The sequence below is a fragment of the Erpetoichthys calabaricus genome, chromosome 10 (genome assembly GCF_900747795.2).
Source record: "Erpetoichthys calabaricus chromosome 10, fErpCal1.3, whole genome shotgun sequence".
In the NCBI taxonomy this organism is placed as follows: Eukaryota; Metazoa; Chordata; class Cladistia; order Polypteriformes; family Polypteridae; genus Erpetoichthys; species Erpetoichthys calabaricus.
In genome coordinates, this window is record NC_041403.2 from 159,191,452 (window position 1) to 159,214,106 (window position 22,655).

Genomic DNA, 22,655 nt, shown 5'->3' on the forward strand with positions numbered 1-22,655 from the left:
TACTAACCCCTACTTTCTCTGCTTTTCTTTTTTTGGTTTTCTGTGGAGGTGATCTGCGCCACCACTACCACCTGATCAGGGCACAGTGATGTCCCTTCATTGATGGATTGAAGGCCAGAAGTTAAGTTCTTCCATGGAAACCCTGAATACAATAGGAACTGATTGGGATCATTTATGTTAGGTAGAATGCCCAGTGGGGTCTGGGTGGTCTCGTGGCCTCAGAACCCCTGCAGATTTTATTTTTTTTCTCCAGCCGTCTGGCCATCAGACCTTACTTTTATTCTATGTTAATTAGTGATCCCTGATTTTCTTATTTATTTTGTCTTTTTTCTCTTTCTTCATCATGTAAAGCACTTTGAGTGACATCATTTGTATGAAAATCCATCCATCCATCCATTTTCCAACCCGCTGAATCCAAACACAGGGTCACAGGGGTCTGCCAATCCCAGCCAAAACAGGGCACAAGGCAGGAACCAATCCCGAGCAGGGTGTCAACCCACCGCATGTATGAAAATGTGCTATAGAAATAAATGTTGCTGTTGCTTCATGTTTGAATTCGTTTCTGGATTGCTGCATTAAGACTTTGTTTGTGTTGGATTGTCTTGTGGTTTTTGGGGTGACAAGGTTATTAAAGAACGCTTGGAGAATAAACTTTTTATTTTATAAAGATTCATCGCTTGCTCTTATTAGTAGCAAGGGTTTGATGGTGACATCCCCCTCTAGTGGGCATTTTTTGGAAGTACTTTCGGAACTTATTTTGATTTGTGTGCTTTGGGGCTCCTGGTCTGTGATATCAATGGCACTTTACGCATGCAGCAGATAAACTCGCTGTTACACTGAACACAACCTCACAGCTCCATTGTCTGCAGTTCACTGTCACTACACAATGATCTCTTGTCCATCATAGTTGGATGCTGCCAACAATTTTAGCATGTGGTTTGAAAACAGATTTTAAATCTCCATCGGGTTATGAATAAAAAATATGAACTACAAACAGCAATAGAACCCCCACAACCAACAATGAACAACAGCACATCAGTTAGTGCAATTTGTTCCCCACTTTGCTGTTGATAAAAACTGTTTCAGCCTCCACAAGCTTAGTTGTGCTCCATATTCAAGTACATAATATTAATTGATTGTTTGATCGATTGATAAATTAATTAATTAATTAATTAAGAATAACACTTACAAATGCCAATTAAATTTTAAAATAAAAATAAAAAACACTGAGGGAAGTGGCAGAAAACATGCAGAAACAGGAAGAACCAGTCAAATCTTAGCACAGGCAATGACCAGACTGTGATGCCACAGTGTAAAGTGCCAAGTCACCTCTGCCAAATATACACTATAAATATAAAAATATCCACATTTTTTCTACATAGATTTTCATGTTTATGAAAGCACTGCAGTATAGGGTGGTCCAGATCTAATTATGCAATTTTCATTACGCTATAACTTATTAAGTTTATTACATAGAGAATTCACAGCACCTGCCCTGCACATAGAGATTTCACTTAAAATTCTTTTTGTTGCCAATAGATGGCAGCACCTGCCTTGTATTCCAAAATGGCGGGGAGGCGTTTGTCAGTCGAACAGTTGCATAATTAGATCTGGACCACCCTGTACTTGTCTCATTTGGGGAAAAAAAAAATTAAATGAAGTAACTTGATTTTTCCAATATGATTCTGACTTTTTACGAGTTACACAACTTTTAAAATTCAATATATGGCTAATAACTGTGTAGCAACGATGTTGGGAATAAATTGTTTCATTGTTTGTCTGCACCTGTTGTTTCTTTTGTTTAAACGTGCAACGGTCTAATAGTCTGCTGGCATCTCGGTGTAAAAGAAGACATGTTACGATGACTTCAGCGGGAAACGTGATGGGAAATGACCAATAGGAAACAGGCATTGGCAGCAAGGGGAGGAGTCTAAGCAGGAATAGAAGTGTTTAATACAGCAGTGAGAAGAATGGAAGAGTTACAGCAGCAAACGGATACAAAAGGGGAAAATAGCTTATTTTTGCTAAAACGATGTCCTCCAGGATTTTGGATTACTTGAACAAAGACTCGTTGACCTGACTAAAATCTACTGTGAGGGTGAATTATTTTTTAATGTTTTACTATCAGAATGAGTATCATCATTCTGTTTCAACTTCTCCGCTAATCACTATGCAATAACTTGTTCAATAATTTTTTGTATCTACAGAATTAGTGAAATGAACACAAAGGATTAGAAAAAAACTAATAAGTCCGTAGATTGATTTTTTTTAGTCATCATCTATGTGGGAGGAGTGAAAGCTTCAGATTCATCAAAAATTTCGATCTCCGGTTTTCGACAGATCTTAGATAGATAGATAGATAGATAGATACTTTATTAATCCCGATGGGAAATTCACAATCTTGACACTTTAGTGTCCCCTTATACTAAAAACATCAATATCTCGATGATGGGTGTGTGTCTGTGTGTCACAGTTTCTTGAGGACGGTCTAGAGCTAAAATGGCTGAAGAGAAAAATGCTTGAAACTTAAGCCTGTTATGAGATGATGATGTGCTCATTAGTTTTGAGCCAAATCATGCAGGAGAAAGAAGCACTCTAGAGAATCCCTCAAATCCCGGAATTGTGCAATTAATTATGGATTCTTCTCATCAATTGCTTTCGCAATGACCTATTTTATGATCATAAAGATCAGCAACAGAACGGTAAATGATTACTGAAATGTGATCGAATAGTTTGGGTAACTTGGTTCCAAGGCCACAAGGCCTAACGACACTCACATCCAAATTGTTTTTATTGTGTGTTGTATTTCAGGGGTCATTTAACATGAGTTGGGTGTTTAGAAGGGCATTGCTTAAGGGCTTTTTTGTTATACAGTGTTTTTTCATTTTTTGTGATCAACTTTTTATTAGATTTCAAAAAAGAGAGACAATAACAAATTGATGAAAAGACATCTTCATATATAAATTTGACAATCTACTCCCACTGGCAGCCACCCCGACCCACCCACCCATAAAAGAGAGTGAAGTAAGTTCAAATGAATTAAACACGCAGAGTCCCAGATGCCCACATGCCCCATTAAGCAAAGAGAACTTCTGAAATTGATATCAAATTGACTCAGGGATGCACTGCCAAACTATGACTTGATCAAGGTGATGGGGTTTTCTCATATTTACAAAGAGTATGTGCAGGAACCCCATTGATCCGTGTGGCTGACATCTCTAACAGAATATGACTATAAAAGGAGAATTTCCAGACAGAGAAAGTGACAAGTTCAGGATACTTCCAGTGGGAAACTGTTAGACCTCTGGCTGCTATTGTGGCTAATGAAATAGAAAAGCAAGAAATCCTGATCCTGAGGCAAGGTTGAAAGTCTGGTCTGGCTGGTGGAGTTAAGGGGTGAGTTGGGATGAAGGCTAATTGGAAGTGTATGGAACATAAAGACGGCATCTTTGTGTGTGTGTGGATGTACTGTTTGATGAGGGAGGCAAGGATGGTCAATTTCAACATAACATATCTATGTTCTCCTTTTTGTTTTTCCTTCCTTGAGGTCTTTTAATGAATATAAAACTCTAAATTATTACTGGGTAGTGAAACAACCTTGGGGCCTTCATAACACGGTGTAACTCCTGGCCTGTTTTGCATTTTGTTCTTAGATTTAACTTGTATTGTCGATGCGCCCTGACTCGACTCGACTCTCATATCTCCTCGATACAATTTATTTCCGGATATATTGGGAAAAATAATTAAATGAAAAATGATTTGGAGTTTCCAGAAAAAGCCATGCTTATGCTTTTCAACATGCTTTATGGAGAATTTCATTAATAATTATTTCTGATTTTTTGATTTGATATACTTTATTAAGTAAATTGTCTTTCTGCATGACCTCTGGTGGTCAGAGGGCAGGGACAGCCATTGTGCAGCACCCCTTGAGGCAATTATCCGGTTACGGGACATTCCGTATATAAAATTTTATCAAGAGTACAAATTGTGCAGATTTTTTATAAACCTTCCCAGAACAATTACGGCTAAATACAGCAAAACAATGTAAGGCTTCTGTTCAAATTTCCAGAGAACAGTTTACACCAACTGAAACGCTGGAGGAATACTCTAATTGGCAATAAACCGGTTTGCTACCAATCTGAAAAATTCCTTCTAAAACTGACAGCAAATTCCTACGATGCCAGATTACTTCAGGTTTGACTTGATGGAGTATCATGCTATGACTGACATCAGGGGCTCCTTGTCGTTACAGTGGCAATTTATAAGCACGACGGAGCTTTACAAAGACCCATGCATATCAAGTGTTGATTTAGGGATTGATTGACTGAAGTGTAGAGACATGTGGACTTGTATGTGGTTCATGCAAATGCATTGGTTTCTGAGTTAAGTGCTGATGTCTGGCCAATTGCTGAAAATGTCTGTGTGAGGCACTCAGCTACTGCTAACTTGTGGTGTCTTTATATTTGGTGTGGTGGGATGTCCTAATTTCATGAGGGATTAATTGCTGACTTCACATAATGTACGGAGTTAATGATAAGTCATAATTAATTATTTGCCAGCAGATTGTTTCCTTATCTTAAGATCAGTGTATTGGTGTACACGTGTGAAGATATCCTCTATATATTGTCACGCATGTGTGTCAGAGGGTCACCTTCCAGGCTCATCAGAGGTAAGCACTACCACCCCAGGACATGAGGGGGCACTGTCACTGATGATGTTGTCTCTATTTTTCACTCACAGACTAGTGAAGGTAACTGACTACACCCTTTCCGGTCCGGTGACTGTAAAACCAAGACGCCTCCAGCAGGGGTTATCTCATTACAGGACAAGAAGGCCACCAGATGGAGCTCTGACCTGACATGTGGGACCTAAGCTTGAATCACTGAAGCAGCACCGTTCAGGCAATACTGCCTTTGTTTTTCACACCATCTTGTGCCTGTTTCTTTTGAGTTTATTAGTTATTAAGAGGAGCAACCTGGATTGTGCCCCACTACTTTGGAGGATATGTGTGCTCCGTCGGTCAATGACAATGTATATACATTATATTTAAATAAAAGAAGGAACATTCAAAAGGCTATGACCAAAAATTGGTAATACCACCTCCGAGCATAAGAGGGTGCTGTTGGTAACACCTTCTCCTGTTTTACCTGCAGGACAGACCAGCCTCAGGAGTTCAGATGTTACTTCTTCAAACTGGAAGACCCACCCCTTTCACCTTGTATGGAATCGAAAGACGGATGGAGCCATAAGGTTTGTTTTTTAAGTACAGGCCTTCCTAAACTCGGTCCTGGGGACCCCCTGTGGCTGCAGGTTTTTGTTCTGTTTTTAATTTGACTCCTGGGCTAATTAAGTAAACTGTTATTTCCCAGATTTTGTATTTTGGGAACAATATAGAAATTAGAAAACTAAGTTTGGTAAATATATATATTATTTATTATTTATATATCCATCCATCCTTCCATTATCCAACCCGCTATATCCAAACTACAGGGTTACGAGGGTCTGCTGGAGCCAATCCCAGCCAACACAGGGCACAAGGAAGGGAACAAACCCTGGGCAGGGTGCCAGCCCACCGCAGTATTATTTATATATATAAATTATATTTTATATATATATATATTTAAATGTACTAAGCAGTTAGATAGGAATAACATATTTTTTTCTTTTTAACAATATTTTCATTCTATTTTTCTGGGTGTTCTAATTGTTTAATTAATCCATTATTTTCTAATTAGTGGGTCTAAAGTAGTTGCAGCCTTTCACAATTCAGGGTTATTTGCTTAGGTGTCTGCTCTGCTCGTTTTTAATTGTCATTATTATGATAGAATGAAGGGAGCAAACCACACGGAGAAAGGGCAAAATATCACAAAATCAACATTAGAGAGTTAATCATTTAAATCTATTGCAGAAATGGAAATATTTCTAAATGTCTTATAAATCGATAGAAGATCATTCCTCCCCCAAACTATGCGACTCTTCAATTCCACCCGGGGAGTAAACATTAACATTATACAAAGTTATTGTCTGTTTTTACCTGGATTATTATCAATCTTTAATTTAATATTGTTTTTTGTATCAGTAAGGTGCTGCTGGAGTATGTGAATTTCCCCTTGGGATTAATAAAGTATCTATCTATCTATCTATCTATCTATCTATCTATCTATCTATCTATCTATCTATCTATCTATCTATCTATCTATCTATCTATCTATCTATCTATCTATCTATCTATCTATCTATCTATCTATCTATCTATCTATCTATCTATCTATCTATCTATCTATCTATCTGTCTATCTATAAATGTAAACATCATGCCTCTGTGCTTTCTTAATGTAGACTAAGAGAAGATTAGAAAAATACCAGCTAATTAATTGAGATCAGTGTTATCCATTGTCTCTGATTACGAATCTGGTTGAAGCCAAAACCCGAAGCCACAGCGGGCCCCTAGGACGGACTTTGAGAACCCCTGCTTCAGTAGAATCTGAGAGTGCAATTCAGCTCACCAGAATTGTTATTATTGCTAAGCTGAGATCACTACAACCTGTATGGTCATTGATTATCATTTCATATTAATTGTTTGTTTCTTTTGTTCTCTATCATTATATGAGACATACTCTTGTGATGCTCCAACCCTACTTTCTGTGTCTCTCGTTTTTCTACTCTATAGCTCCTTCCATCCCAGGCATACTAAAAACACTCGCCCTCTTTCACTGTCCCATAGATTCTACCATTACCACTTGTGTAATGAAGAATTCAGAATGAGGAATTGCTTCATTGATAGACGGTAATTTGACAATAGTAACATGTCACCCATGCACGTTGGAGAATCTCCTTACGAGCTCTGTTGAGGTGTGCAATAACCTGCAGGGATGAGAGGGGGCGCTACCATTAACACTGTCTTCTCCTTCTCTCTCCACCGCCCAGTGAGGACACCTGACTCCGCCCATTTCGGTATCCCATCTATTAGAACCCCAGCTTCCCAGAAGGAGGTGTCATTTTGGCATAAGCGACCCGCCGGGAGGAGCTCCAGAGCAAACTGACCCTGAGAAGCTGAGCTTTTCTGTTGTACTTTGAAACCCAGAGACATAGGCAAGAACGCCTAAGGAGCATTTTCTTTGTTTTAATTTTGTTGCATATTAAACAGGACGACATGGTTGGCGCCCCATATTTTCTTCTGGCAAACCTGTCAAACAGGCCACAAAAAGTAACAATTCCCAGCATTAAGTATGACAAGTTAAGACATTTTCGAATGAGATCCAAGCAAAACCAAATAAGAACAACAAGATGGCTGCTCCGCAATCAACAAAAGGACTGCATTTTCTTGTTTTAGCAAAATAGCAACAAAGAACCTGAAGACTGATGTGCCTGAAGCCCATATTTACAATATGGGGTGTGAGGTGAGTGAGCGCATGCATTTGAACATGTGTGGCCATAACGCCCTCAGCATGACAGCTCATCCTCGTGATGTGCCCTGATGTTGTCTTCAATGTAAGTGACACCATCAACACAAAGGCAAAAACCGAAGTCAACAAAAGTGGCAGAAATGTAATGACACACACCCGGCATCTCCGGAATTCTCATAATCGGGAGTTGAGTAGTCATAGTGTTTGAAGTAATGATACGACGAAACCTAGGACTCTCTGGAAGAAATATACATATCTGCTGGCTTGGGAACACATGGACATGAGCACAGGTCAATTTGACTATCATTTTTGCTTGTGCATTCTTATACTGTACTTGATGGTTCTACTGTTCTTCTTCTCCTTCATATAAGCAGCCACAACAATAAGCCTTACATTCAGCAGCTGTTGCTGCCGTCCTTTTCATTTCTATCATGTCACACTCTCAAGCAGTTTTCCATAAGAAAGATTTTAACCCTGGTAACACCCTGGAGGTTGCTGCTACCCAACGTTTTTGCTTCACCAGAGCATATCACACAGGGCCGTCTTAAGGTATGGGCACAATGAGCACTGGCCCGATGGGCCCACAGTGTTTCTGATGCTTATGTATGTTTCTGTTTTGCTATGAAAACAGGGGTCTCGTCACACTACTTTGCCCGGGGGGCTAAGATGCTGGTAAGATGGCCCTTATCACCTCATAACTTTCAATAAAAACAAAGACCAAGGTTCGAACACAGCAACTTGTGAGTAATCAAATGACAGAGAGACACAACCCTTAGCATTTTATATTAACAAACAATCAGCCCCAACATTAAAACCACTGACAGGTGAAGTGAAGAACTTTGATGATGTCAAGCTGTGGGATATATTAAGAAGAAATGAAGTTTTTGAAGTTGATATGTTGGGAGCTGGAAAATGTGCAAGCATAAGGTTCTGAGCAACTTAGACAAGGGCCAAAGGGTAATCGCTAGACGACTGGGACAGAGTATCTCCAAAATGGTAGGTCTAGTGGGGTGTTCCTGGTATGTGTGATTAGTGTCTACCAAAAGAGGTCCAAGGAAGGACAGCTGGTGAACCAGCAATAGGGCCATGAGACTCCAAGGCTCATTGATGCCCATGGGGAGCGAAGTCTAGCCTGTCTAGTCCCATCCCACAGAACAGCTACTGTAGCACAAATTGCTGAAATACAATGCTGGCCTTGAAAAAAAATGTGTCATCAGAGCTTGCTGCATAGCTTCAAACCAGTCAGAGTGCCCATGCTGACCCCTGCCCACTGCCCAAAACACCTACAGTGGGCACGTGAGCATCGGAACTGGACCATGGAGCAATAGAAGAAGGTGGTCTCATCTGTTGATTTCTTCTAGATCATGTGCAGGGTCGGGTGAATGTGCATCATTTACCTGGGGAAGAGAAGGCAGCAGGATGCACTATGGGAAGAACCTTGGGTTCTGGCATTCATGTGGATGTTATTTAGACTTGTACCACATCTACCTAAAGATTGTTGCAGACCACATACAGTACACCACTTCAAGGCAATGGTATTTCCTGATGGCAGGGTAGGATAATGCACCCTGCCACACTGTACATGACAAAGAGTTCAAGGTGATGACTTGGCCTTCAAATTCCCTACATCTCCATCCAATCGAGCATCTGTGTGATGTGCTAGAAGAACAAGTGTGATCCATGGAGGCCCCACCTCACAACTTGCAGGACAAAAAGGATCTGTTGCTAACGTCTTAGCGCCAGACAGCACAGGAGGTCTTGTGAAGTTCATGCATCGAGGGGTCATGGTGGCATGAGGGGGACCTACACACAGATGGCTAATCCACGTATAGACGACACATTGATAAGTACCGCACTTCCACAGTTAACAGAATCTGCATTCAATCCCCAGGCCAGTCACTGCACATATCGAGCTTCTATTGTCTCCCCATATGTGTACTTCAGTTATCTCCCACATCTCAAAGAGGCATACAAATGACTAACGACTCTAAATTGACCAAATCAGTGTGCGCATTAGTGTGGCTGCTGATGGACTGACGTCCCATGCAGGGCTGGTTTCTGCCTTCTGTTTTTTGGATAGGCTTATGTAAATTAAGCAGATCTGAAAATGGCTGGCATCTCACTGAAGTTGGGCTCCTGCTCCTCATTTCTATTATGAACATTTCTAGATAATATGCAAACTGTAGTGGTGTAACAGTTTATTTATGTAGCTATAAAATTGATGTGTTTATGTGCTGGAGTAGCTTTTGTAAGCTTAAACTCATAAAAGATACGCCACCTTACACTCACCTCACCTCTTGGCGTTTTTCATAGCTAATTACTTTCGAAATTGTTTCAACGGTACGTTTGACTCTGTGCCAAGTCGTTGTGGTCATGACATTCAGCTGCTGCAGCACATTTACTAGGAGGTGGATCTTCTCCAGAAACATTATTGCTTGTCACTTACACTGAATCTGACCGCCTGAGGAAGCGCGAGACAATGATTGCAGTTCCAGAGAAGATTCCTGACCTCGGGGAAACGTGACTTTTTTTTTTTTTTCAATCTGCATTCCAGATGACGCTGGCTGGAGGTGTTGTGCTGAGAAACATTTTAGTTGTTTGCATTTTCAGAGTCAGAGAGCATTCTGATGTCTCAGAAGATCTGCAGGGGTCTGGAGGGGTCAATACCAGAATTTTCCTATAGGTGTGTGCAGACTTCTCGAACGTACCTCACTTAACTAACTAATACTTTATGTTCTGAATTATGTTGATGAATAGCAAAATACACAACTTCAAGTACCCATCCCATCACAAAAAAATCAGGACTGGCCTCCCTTAGACTTTCTCATATACTCAGATATGGGGATGGATATTTGAGGAGTAAACTGCAAGACAATGATTAGTCAGTCAGTCAGTCAGTCATCCTCCAACCCGCTATATCCTAACACAGGGTCATGGGGTCAGCTGGAGCCAATCCCAGCCAGCACAGGACACAAGGCAGGAACCAATCCTGGGCCGGGCGCCAACCCACCGCAGGACACACACGAAGCACACACACTAGGGACAATTGAGGATCGCCAATACACCTAACCTGCATGTCTTTTGGACTTCGGGAGGGAACCAGGAGCACCCGAAGGAAACTCACGCAGACACGGGGAGAACATGCAGACTTCACACAGGGAGGACCCGGGAAGCAAACCCGGGTCTCCTTATTGTGAGGCAGCAGCGCTACCCACTGGGCCACCGTGCCGCCCAACAATGATTTTATTTTTATATTATGTATACATTAAAGAACCATCAGCAACAAATCAAATCAAATTAATAATTATTATAAAAGTAAAGTAAAAGTCTGCAGCTGCATGAATAAAAATGAACCACTTCCAGTTAGCGGAAATAGCTCAAAACTTGATAGAAATCTACGTTTTGTACCTAATACTTGTATGCAAAATTTGGTTGACCTAAGTGAAAGTGTACTCAAGTTATTGTGTTTGCTCACACACACAGACAGACACACACAGAGACATACTGTAATCCCAAAAATGATATTTTCAGACTCAGGGAGGTCTGAAACATCAAGATTCATCAAAATCTCAAAATCGAATTTTTGGACGATTCCAATACTCTCCCTATACTTTGTATTTGAGAAAGTAGAAATAAATCAAGCAATGGGATGCTGGGTCGGGGCGATTGCTCCACCAGAGAGGGCAAATTCTAACCTCTCCTTTGAAAAATTTGAATAATGGGGAACACACCCTACCATTCAAAAGGTTTTAGAACAACTCAGTGTTCTTCAAATGTAATCAGCTGAAATGCAATGAATGACCTAAAATAGTGAAAAGGTAAGCAGTAAACTGCCAGAGGTTTAAATCTGAAGTTTAGTTTAGCAAAAACTGAAAAAAGGAAATATCAGAATATTACAAATGGGCCTTCTTTAGGGAACAACTAATAGGTTGCAATGTACAGATGTTCTGCAGCAATTAAAACAAATGAAGCCTTGCAAGTTGAAGCAAACAATTTGCACAGGTGTCCCAACTTGTGTTGAATACTTCAAAACTGTCCTGTCTATCTTAAAGCAGAGTTAAAACCGACTGTGTGTTACTGCAGCTTCTGAAGAACTACTTTAATAATATTCTGGCGATAATGACAAGAAAATGGTGTGGTGGGTGGCCGGCTAAATATTCCGGTCCTCACCCCCAGGCCGCCAGGTGGAGCTCTCACGACAACATGGATGTTCCAGCAGGGCCTCATGGACTTTGTAGTTTATATGCACAGCCCTGCTGGGTACCATGGGGACCACCAGGAGTCGCTGTAAGGGGGCTGTCGGACTCTTACGTGCCCTATAACCCGGAAGTGCGTCAGGATCATATGACAAGAAAAAACGACGTGCTTCCGGGTTGAAGAAAAGAGCTTTTTATCCAACCCGGAAGTGTTCATGATCACATGGACAAAAGAGAGAAACGCTTCCGGGTCATGGACTATATAAAGGACTCTGGGAAACCAGTACACTGAGCTGAGCTGGGAGGAAGGGTGGCGAAGTGTCTGGGAGTGTGGAGGATTGATTATTGTATTGATTAGTGTATTGATTAATTTATGAGTACAGTGGAACCTCGGTTCACGACCATAATTTGTTCCAAAACTCTGGTCGTAAACCGAGTTGGTCGTGAACCGAAGCAATTTCTCCCATAGGATTGTATGTAAATACAATTAATCCGTTCCAGACCGTACGAACTGTATGTAAATATATATATATATTTTAGTTTTTAAGCACAAATATAGTTAATTATACCATAGAACAGCATAATAGTAAACTAAATGTAAAAACATTGAATAACACTGAGAAAACCTTGAACAACAGAGAAAACTAACACTGCAATAGTCCGCACTATAGTGCTAGAAACCGCTCACTAAAAATACTTTTTTTAATGAGCTTTAAGCACAGGGGAAAAAAATGAACATTTGAAAAATCCGTAATTTAATAAACCACCAAGAAAAGTAACATTGCAGCTATGCAGGCTATGAACCGATCACTGTAAACAGAACTGAAAACAAAAACAAGCCTTCTCTACCTTATGCGTCCCTCGCTCGCGCTCTCTCTCTCTCTCTCTCTCTCTCCCCCGCCTGTGTGTGTGTGTGTGCGTGGGTCTCTCTTTTGCAATGGAGTGCCTGTGTGTGTGCGCTTGTGCCTCTCTCTCCCCCGCCTCTGTGTGTGTGTGCGTGCGTCTCTCTTTTGCGAGCCTGGAGCGCCTGTGTGTGTTGTCACACTGTATTGTGGAGTGGAGGGTGCTTTGTGCACGTTATTGTTCAAATAAAAATAATATTTGGACTTTTACCTGGTGTTTGGCGTATTGTCCGAGGGTTCAAGAGGACTACAGCGACCTCAATCTGTCACAATGGATATTCACAAATGAAATGAGACAGAGCATTATTACCCTTAGAAGTGTAGGCCTTTCATTTCAAGAAATTGTAAAAAAAAAAAAAAAAATCAACATGTCAGCGTAAAGTACAGTCAGGGCCATCTTAACGTATGAACACAATGGGCACTGACCGGGGGTGTCCCACGATGTTTGTCATTCCTATGTATGTTTCCGTTTTGCTCTCAAAACAGGGGGCCCAGCGCACTACTTTTCCTGGGAGCCTATGATGCCGGTAAGATGGCCCTGAGTCCAGTGATGTCCTACACCAGTGTTTCTCAACCGTTAAGTATTTGCGACCCGAGTTTTCATAACAGTTTTAATCGCGCCCCCCCTAATGTTTTTTTGAAACCCTAATAAAATTTATTCCTATATTATTTGCTGCCGATACACCGCTACAAGTTTAAAATTTCCCTACAAATAGCGAAATTACGCCACATATGGCAACATTCCTGCCCCCTTTTTTGTTACTTCAGTTACTTTTGTTACGCCCCACAGTTTGAGAACCGCTGTCCTACATAATCCAAAGGCAAGTGGAAACTGGAAGAAACTCTGATAGGAAGCAATCTGGCAGAGCCCAAGTGACCACCCAAACAGCAGCAGACAAGATTCCGAGGGTCACCAGCTTGCGTGATACCCAGCACGACAGCTTCAAGAACAGCTTAACAGTGGCCAAAGAAAGCAAGTCTCAGTTTTTACTGTTAAGAGGAGACTCTGCTCAGTCTGCAGTAGTCCACAACCAGTACGTCAAGGCCCTATTTTGTCCTTTAAGGAATAGCTTTCTTCCTGACACTCGCCCTGTCAAACCCGGGACACAAAGTTGGAGTAAAATCACAAATACGAAAAACAAGCTGTATATGGGATAATAGTAAGGAAATGGAGGAAAACAAAAAATAGAAAGATAAACATGAAAATGGGTTACAGCACTACTGAAATCCTAACGCTCTGGGTGACGGTGAAAGCCGTGGCTTGACAAAGCGAAATAAGAAACGAGCAGCATCTTGAAAAAGGTGATCGACTGTATTTTTTCCCTGAAGGTCTCACCTACCAGTTTGCGCAGTGCGTTATGAAAATTTTGGATTTGAAGTTTGGCCTTCTTCAGACTTCCTTGGACAGAAGGATATTCCTTGAGAATGCCTTCAGAGTACTGTTCCAAGTCGCACAGGTTTTGGAACGTCTTGTGTGCCGTGTCTTCCTTTAATTGAAACAGAGAGAAAGAAATTTTTGTTAAAATGTTTTCCTCAGAAGAAGACTCCAACGACTTTGCTCTTCTACTATTAAGTTGGATAACTACTGTATTTAACTTCCTTGAACAGCAGTAAGAGATTTACAAGCTGGCCAGCGCCAAGTTTAAGCTGAAGTTTACATGGTCATTTTGATCTATAGCTAGAAATTCATATAAATGCATTGGGGTGACAGGTAACTTAACCCTTAACTACTCACAAACACCATTTCTCATTTCACAAGTACTTGTGTGGTGTCGTTATGCACCAGTGTTAAAATGGCTATATTATACTCGCTGCGAGGCTCTAATATAAAATATTGCAATAATTTAAAATGTTTTAGTTTCTGGCGACTCTTCCTATGAAGTCAGTAGACAGATTAGAAGGAAATGGGGGGTCATGAGGTCACTGGAAAGGGATGTGTGGTGCTCAATTAGGACGAAAGTCCAAGTCTTTAGAGTCTGGTGCTCCCTGCCTTGTGAGATATGGACGCTATCCAATGACCTGAGATGAAGACTGGTCTCCTTCAGTACTGTGTCTCTTCGGAGAATCCTTGGGTACTGTTTGTTTGACTTTGTGTCGATTGAGCAGTTGCTCATGGAGTCTCAATTGAGGGACATTCCCTGCATTGTGAGGGAGCATCACTTACGGAACTACGGCCATGTAGTGAGATTCCCTGAGGGTGATCCGGTTCACAGAACCCTCATTGTTGAGGACCCAATCAGCTGGACCAGGCCAAGGGGACTTCCACGTTCTTGGGGGGTGAGACTGGACCGTGTGTCTGCCTGGAGGGTTGCCAACCAGGATCCCGAGCTGTTTCGTCATGTGGTGGGTACGGCAACTCGCTGCACCAGTGCATGCTCCCCAACCTGACCTGACCTGCTGTTTTTAATGTAATTTAATACCATATTACTGAACAGTATGACGCAGTCCAGGACTTTCTGAAAATAAACCTGATCCACTTCTCAAGTGCTCATTCATCACTGGTCACACTTTCATCCTCTGCAGGATTTGCACATGGATCACATTTCACTTCAATTGTTGAATGTTCTTTGCAGACAAAGCCATTGCAAGAAGAACATCTCATTGTTGTCATACATACGTCAGTACCTGCGCAGTGTACCAAATGCACCATATGGAACTTGCGACTTGTATCCACTCCTAAACTAATGGAAGGAAGCCATTGCGACACTGGACTTGTAGTGAATCAAGCCGAGGAGAGATGGTGGATGCTGCAGATAGGTTCAAGCAAAAGGATGTTGGACAAAAATAACTGAGTTTGGTGTATGAACTACACCAGCGCGAGTAGTTAAGGGTTAATACGCAATAATAGGAATGGCAGGAACCTGGCTAAATAATAGAGACGGGCAGAAGGGAAACAGACGGGAATACGTTATTTAAGAAAGACCGGCGAAACCAAAAGGTTGAAGGAATCGCCAACTATTCACAACAAAAGACAATCTGAATGCAAGTCTTTTTCATTTAGATGAGTGTTTCTCAACCTTTTTTTCCATGGTGGCACATTTTTTAACCAAAAATATGCCAAGACGCATGACTATTTTACTACCCAGAAACACATTATATATCTCATACATGTGCTCAACTGTCCGAAGGGGTGAGAGTACTGGAGAAGCCAGTAAACAAAAATAGTTAACTCCGAGATCAGCAGCAGCACTTAGTGAGCACTTTGGTGGCATCTCCCACCAGCTTCGTCCCTTTGCCCGCCCCTCTCTGCCTCAGAGGCAACTCTTATGCCCACTCCACTATCCACCAGCCCTGTGAGATTCATTGGCGACTACACGCAACGTGCCAAATGGACTCCGGCAGCCCGGAGACGCTCAAAGTGCTCTAAACGCAATGTCTGCAAGTAAGCGATCATGGAGCAGCTTTCATGCTAACTTCTCCAGGTAGGCCTGTCCTCCTCTGACAGGTCTTGACCACCTGTGGAGCTTGTACCTCTCAAGAGTAACCCAAGGTGAACAACACTATTGTTTCCATGGCTCACCTGGATAGCTCTCATGGCGTACCACTGTGTTGCAACCCACTGGTTTGAAAAGATGTAGTGAGGATGTTTGGATTTGACTAGGCACCATTAAAAGTTGAGGCCTCACATTAGATTATACAGTCATGGGGGGCTGTAACCTCCTTGGTGTTACCCCCAAGTGTAGAAGATTAAAAGAAGACATTCCATTTACATAGTGCTTCTCAAGAGACTCAAATCGCTTCACATGGTGAGAGGGGAGCCACTTCAGCTATCACCAATGAGCAGCATTCACCTGGATAAAGTGGCGGCAACCATTTTGTGCCAGTACGCTCATCACAAATTACAGGTAGTTATTAGGTGATGAGGAGATGAGAGAGAGAGTTAGCTAACTAGATTAGGAGGCCTGAATGACCAAGCTGTAACGGGCAATTCATCCAGGACATCGGGACACACCTTACTCTTTACGAAAGATGCCCAGGGATCTTTTATGACCACAGACATCCAGGACCTCGGTTTTATTTCTCATCTGAAGGATGGCACCATTTTTGCAGCATGGTCGCTAAACTGGGGCATTGGGATCCACACTCAGACCACAAGGTAAGCACCCCCTGCTGGGCGCACCCACACCTCTTCCAGCAGCAACTCAATCTTTTTTCCTAGATGGTCTCTCATCCAGGACTCAGTAGACTCGGGGGGACATGTAATGAATCACTTTACAGTGTTCAGCCCCAATAACACTCGGGACAGTCTCCATCTTGGGTCCCAGTTTAGTACTGAGTTTCTTATTTGGGTCCCCAGAATTAAAAAGTTTAAGAACCTCTGCAGTGTGTAGTACAGTACAGTACTTGTTTGAAAGTACTGAATGAGGTTACTGCATTTTAGAATTAATGTACTATCCAGCTGAATGGAAATGCAATATAAAAAATAAATGGCATTGACTTTCCTGATTTAAGAACAGAGGAGGACTTACCAGACTGTTTGACCAGGAGCTTTGTCCATCATCTGAACACACTGAATCTTCAACAGGCTGGAGGGGAACAAAATGTTGATTTGTAGGGTATCTTTAAATTTAAGCTTATTACCAGACTTTTCTTTCTTTCTTTCTTTCTTTCTTTCTTTCTTTCTTTCTTTCTTTCTTTCTTTCTTTCTTTCTTTCTTTCTTTCTTTCTTTCTTTCTTTCTTTCTTTCTTTCTTTCTTTCAGCTAACATCACATTATAATGTGACCTTGAGAGATGCTCTGGACACAGTGTATCCCCTTAAAACAAAAGTGATCAAAGCACATAGAAACTCTCCCTGGTTTAATGAAAACACTCGAGCTCTTAAATTAGAGTGTCGAAAACTGGAGCGCAGATGGAGAACAACAAAGCTACATGTCTTTCAAATTGCATGGACAGAGAGTGTTAATAAATATAAAAAAGCTCTCTTTAAAGCTCGCTCAGAATACTATTCTACATTAATAGATAGATAACAATAATAAAAATCCTCGGGTACAGTTTAGAACAGTGGCTAAATTAACAAATGGAAATTCAGATCAACAGTGCAAAATACCAACAGATATTAGCAGTACAGACTTTATGAACTTCTTCAATGAGAAAATTTAAAATATAAGATTCCAGATCTCTGCATCACACTACAAACCAAATATTAGCTTAGCAGACCCTGTCTCACATTGCACTCAGCACTTTAGTAATTTTAATCCTGTAACTGAGCAGGAAGTCTTAACTTTAATTTCTAAAATGAAGCCCACTACTTGTTCCCTACATCCAGTGCCAACAAAACTAGTAAAAAGTGCAATGGATGTTCTTGCAGCGCCTATTCTAAACATTATCAGTAGTTCATTATTGCATGGCACAGTACCTGAAGCACTAAAAGTATCAGTCATTAAACCATTACTTAAAAAGTCAGACCTAGACCCACACATACTAAATAATTATAGGCCTATTTCAAATCTACCATTTCTCTCTAAAATACTAGAAAAAGTAGTCGCCAGTCAGCTTCAGTCACACCTTACGTATTAAAATTTATTTCAGAAATTCCAGTCTGGTTTTCGCACTGGTCATAGTACAGAAACAGCACTAACGCGGGTTGTAAACGACATTCTGATATCCTCCGATGAAGGAAAATCCACTGTAATTATGCTGTTGGACTTAAGTGCAGCATTTGACACCATCGACCATTCTATTTTACTACACAGGCTAGAAAATGATGTTGGGCTTACAGGCACCGTGTTCGCTTGGTTTAGTTCTTATTTATCAAATCGATTCCAATATGTACAGAAATGGGCTGACAGTACTCCATCATTATACACAGAAGTTCAATATGGTGTCCTGCAGGGCTCAGTACTGGGACCTTTACTATTTTCACTTTACATGCTTCCACTGGGATCTATCATTAGAAAACATAATGTTAATTTTCACTCGTATGCAAATGACACCCAGTGATACCTTTCATTTAAATCAGATGAAGTTTATCCAATGTTGTCTTTAATTAGTTGTGTTAGCGAATTAAAGGAGTGGATGAATGAGAACTACTTGTCTTTAAATACAGATAAAACAGAGATGTTAATTGTTGGAGGGAATGACGCTGATCATAACAATATTTTGTCATCATTTAACTCAGTTGGAATCCCAATTAATTTTACTGAATCAGCCCGCAATCTAGGAGTTGTCTTTGACTCTAGCATGTCATTTAAAGCGCATATTACAAAGTTGTCCAAAACATGTTTCTTCCATCTTAAAAATGTTAGGAAATTAAGGCGCTTTCTAAATAAACAGGATTCTGAGAAATTAATTCATGCATTTATCTCTAGTAGGACTGACTACTGCAATGCAGTGTTCACTGGATGTTCAAACTGTTCTTTATACAGCCTCCAGTTAATACAAAATGCGGCTGCAAGAATTATTACAAGAACAAGAAAATACGAACACATAACTCCAGTTCTTAAATCCTTACACTGGCTCCCGGTTAAGTTTAGGGCAGATTTCAAAATCCTTCTTTTCACATATAAAGCATTAAATGGCCGAGGTCCAGCTTACTTGTCTGAACTTATCATGACTTACAAACCAGAGCGCACATTAAGATCTCAAGATGCTGGTCTGCTTATGGTTCCAAGGATTAATAAAATAACAGTGGGAGGTCGAGCTTTTAGTTACAGGGCCCCTAAACTGTGAAATGGTCTGCCTGCTACTATAAGAGATGCCCCTTCTGTCTCAGCTTTTAAATCTCAGCTGAAAGACTCACTACTTCAGTTTAGCATATCCTGAATAGAGCGGCTGATTAACTGTACAGACTGCATCTCTGTTGTTAGTCATTAGCACTAAACATAAGTAACATGATAGTTATAGTTTGTTACTAACCCTCACCTATTCTGTTTCTCTTCTCGGTACTCAAATGTGGCACTTGGTGCCATGGCCCACCTGCCAAGTTGTTTTTCCTGCCTAAGGTAAAGTCATCCCTGATGGAGGATCGCAGGAATCATGAGAAAGAGGGGTCCTTTCATTGGATTGGCTGGCCCAACACTGTTTTAGCCGTGGAATGGCCGAATGGGGAAGGCAGCTTGAAGGATGAGGTCTCTAGGAGTCTAAAATTATCTAAATCCTATTATGTGATATCATCTACTGTTAAATTCTGCTCCGTACTTCTAAAAAATTTTTTAATTTTTTATTGAGGATTTGTTCTGTTCTGTGTACTGTATTGTATTGTATTGACCCCCTTCTTTTGACACCCACTTCACGGCCAACCTACCTGGAAAGGGGTCTCTCTTTGAACTGCCTTTCCCAAGGTTTCTTCCATTTTTTTCCCCTACTAGGTTTTTTTGGGAGTTTTTCCTTGTCTTCTTAGAGAGTCAAGGCTGGGGGGCTGTCAAGAGGCAGGGCCTGTTAAAGGACTCTTGCAGCTGAGTTTTGAATAAGCTGGAGCTGTGATATAAGATTAGAAGTGGCACCTGCCAGCAGCAAGTTACAATAATCGATGCGGGATGTGATTAAAGCATGGACAAGTTTCTCAGCATTAGAAAAGGAGAGGAAGGAGCGAACACGGGATATGTTAAGGAGGTGAAAGTAAGAAAGTTTCTTAATGTGGTTTATGTGGGCAGAATAAGAAAGGGAGGAATCAAAAATGACACCAAAATTCTTTACAGTAGAGGCAAGCCTGATGAGATCACCGCCGAGATGGACTGGGAAGGAGCTCATTTTATTAAGTTGCACTTTAGTCCCAATTTGCAGGAGGTCAGTTTTGTCTGCTCCATCCAGGTTTTAATTTCACTAAGGCAGGTTGTGAGCTGAGAAAGCTCTGATGAAGTTCCACTTTTAACATTGAAGTAGAGTTGAATATCATCTGCATAAAAATGATAACCCAGTCCATAGCTATGGATAATATGGCCAAGGGGAAGCATATAAATACAGAAGAGAAGACGGCCGAGGACAGAGCCTTGAGGGACTCCTTGTGTGACTGACGCTGAGCTGGATCTGCTGTTGCCAAGACTAACAAACTCTTGCCTATCAGTCAGATAGGACTTGAACCACTGGAAGGCAGAGCCAGAGATGCCCAGCATGTTCTCCATTCTGGACAGTAGAATGTGATGTCTGACCTGAGTGTCAAATGCTGCACTGAGGTCTAACAGAATTAATATGCTGGTTTGTCCAGAGTCTGCTGCCATAAGCAAATCACAGCACATACATCTATATACGGACTTATTTTCAGAAAATATCTTTTCTTTCGACTCCAGAGGTGAGGCAAGCAGAGTTCTATCCCTTCGGGATTAACCAGGGCTGGATGGGATGCCAGGACATACCCGCACCAAGGAATAACTGATATACGCCTGACTCATACGTGACGGCACCTAAGTCCCAAAAAGTTGCAGAAATGCTAACTTGAGGGGGATTCTACCGCGAAATGGGCAGACACAGAAATCTCGTGAAAGTAAAAAAGATTTTATTTGCACAGAATTGCTCCGCGCGCTCTCTTTCTCATGGGTGAGGGGGGCTGATTTGAATTTAATTTTGTCAAGTCTGACTTGGAAGGTTACTTGCTTTTAATAAATTCAATAAAAGTGAAGTTCTCAAGGAACACAAAAGGCATAAAGGATTTGTCCAAAACCAAAAGACATTCGAATGCAAACCAAGTCCAGAAACAGAAGCCCAAGGTGAAGTCAAACAAACGGAACAGAAGGTCAGAAAATTCAAATAAATCACAATAAGCACAAGGCATAGTAAAAAATAAATGAATCCACAAAACTCCCCAGCTAGGGGGTTCTCAGAGTCGGTCCTGTGGACCCCCTATGGCTGCAGGTTTCTGTTCCAGCCAGATTGATAATTAGTGACAACACCTGATCGCATTTAATTAGCGGGTATTTTTTCCTCGGCTCTTATTCTGCATTCAGAAAAGGACACCCGCATGATTTTTACACTGATAAGACATTTAGAAGCATTTCTATTTTTGCTCTAGATTGAAATGCTTAACTCTCTTTTCATTCTATTTTGCCCTTTCCCTCTTTGTTGTATCTTATTAATGACAACTGAAAACAAGCAGAGCAGACAGCCTGGCAAACAACATGGAATAATCAAAGGCTACCCTCTAATTAGTGGGTCTGACGCTAATTACTAATGCAATTAGTAAATAATGGATTAACTAAACAATTATAGTGCCTGGAAAAGTAGAATAAAAATCAAGATGAAAATATTGTTAAAAAATACATTATTCACATATAACTGCTTAGTTCATTTTAATTTTTAATTTTTATTTTTACCAAACTTAGTTTTCTAATTTCTATATTGTCCCCAAAACTCAAAATCTGAGAAATAACACTTCACTTAATCAGCCCAGAAGTACAACTAAAAACAGAAGCTGTTGGAACAAAAACCCTGCAGCCACAAGGGTGTCCCTAGGACCGAGTCTGAGAACCCCTTGCCCTCGCGCAGGAACTATCGGAGAAGACCCTCCAGAAGATTTGTGGACCACCCACAAAACACACACGACATAAAACTAAGGCGGCTTGCCTGCATAGACACAGTCCAACACAATGAATAAAAATTAGCAAATGTAGAATTAACGTAAATAAAAGAACCAAAAGAGACACGAATTTGGACCCCAGCCTGGTGGGGTGAACCCTGACTGAAACACAACAAGGGTTAAGTTAAAAATAACCTTCAAGTTGTCAACCATGAACATCCTGTGCCAGTCATCTTAGCAGGAAAACGTGAAACGATCCTGACGTGTTGATCAATCAGAGAGAGATATTGAAACACAAACTCCGAGATCCACCAGACCCTTGAATGCAGAAGAAAAGCAGAAGCTCGGGGCCCGACTTACCCGAAATTCTTCATTCAGCAAACTGAGTTGCTTCTCGGTCAGGCTGGCCTCATTCAGCATGTTATTGTTTTCCATACTGCAAATGGAATGAGTTACAAAACTATTTGTGTTTAGGGTCCACAGAATTTGCAGATAAATACTCCAGGTCCATGAAACTGAAATCAGACAAAAAAAAAAATTAAGGAAGAGAAGTCCTTGTAGTATTGGTGAGCAAAGCCAGAACGAAAAATGTATGTGTCTTGAAATGGGGCAATCAAATGATTACAAATCAACAGAGCTGGCACTGCCCTCACGGAGAGCTTTACCAGCCATAATGTGAACAAGAAACGTATGGAGGTGAAAC